Raw genomic sequence first — 1197 nt, 5'->3', positions numbered from 1 at the left:
ATAATGACTGGTTTCAAGCCAACACAAGGACCACTGTAACTAGATTTGGATTGGATTGAATCTATAGATCTGTCTGAGCAAAACTAGCACATTTATAATAGTGAGTTGTCTACCCTAAGAATATGAAACATTTCTCCATTCATGTGTTTAGGTCTTTCTTCATTTCTTTTTATGATTTTTTCTTTTCTCTTTTCTTTCATAGAGATCCTACTCATCTTTTTTAGTTAAATGTATTACTAGAAACTTGATTTTTTATGATATAATATTCTTACACATAAAATATTATTGCATAAAAAGTTTTTATTTTTATTGTTAATGTGGAGAAATGCATTTTTTAAAAGGTTATATAATCTTGTACTCAGCAACTTTCCCTAACCTACATATACATTTAAAATTTATCTGTACTTTTTTTTTCAGTTTCTATATGTGGTCATTTTTGGTGTAAATAAAAATTTTATTTCATCATTTTTAATCTTTATGTCTTATATTTCTTCTCCTTACCTTGATGCATTGTATTCTAGTACAATGTTGAATAAATTATTGCGTACTGGCATTCTTAGCTTTATTTATTATTTATTTTTTACTAAGTCTATATAATGGCTTGTCTCATAGAGGAGAAAGCATAGAATAGATTAGATTTTGTTGCTGTGGCAAGCTCAGATTGTGTCAGACAGTTCTGATCATCTGCCGTACAGTACTGCTTGCAAAGCCATTCTTGTTTTATGTTAGATTTCAGAGTAAAAGCTTACAGCATTTAACTGTTAATGTGTTTTGATATAGGCCTATATTGTTCTTTGATTTGTGTTTCTTTGTTTTTGTACATGCCCTTATTACATTATGAAAGTTATTTTCTGGTGTTAGTTTGTTGAGGGTTTTTAATTATGAATGGTTACTGAATTTTATCAAATGCCTTTATCCATCTATTTAGACCATATTATTTTTCTTTTTATGCAGATGTAATGAATTACATTAATCTCTATTTTAATATTATACCAATCTCAAATTCTAGATAAGCTAGTCAATACATATTACTGATGTCAATTTGCTAAGTTTATTTAAAATTTTTACATCTATTGTCATGAGTATGATTACCTGTAATTTTTCTTTTTCTTAATATCCTTGTCAGGTTTTAAAGTTAAAGTAATCTGGTTTTTAAAAAAAAGATAAGGTATATTTCCCCTTTTTCTATTCTCTGGA

The 1197-nt window shown here is 27.3% G+C and overlaps 1 non-coding gene across 1 annotated transcript; it reads right to left on the bottom strand.

The window, feature by feature from the left end:
* Positions 1 to 578: 578 nt before the first annotated feature.
* LOC136312389 (small nucleolar RNA SNORA28) lies at positions 579 to 703 on the bottom strand. The gene has a single exon (XR_010726981.1). It is a non-coding gene; the product is annotated as a small nucleolar RNA SNORA28 (small nucleolar RNA).
* Positions 704 to 1197: the final 494 nt, after the last annotated feature.

Source organism: Saccopteryx bilineata, chromosome 8 (assembly GCF_036850765.1).
Source record: "Saccopteryx bilineata isolate mSacBil1 chromosome 8, mSacBil1_pri_phased_curated, whole genome shotgun sequence".
Taxonomy (NCBI): Eukaryota; Metazoa; Chordata; class Mammalia; order Chiroptera; family Emballonuridae; genus Saccopteryx; species Saccopteryx bilineata.
This window is presented reverse-complemented; position numbering and strand designations above follow the sequence as displayed.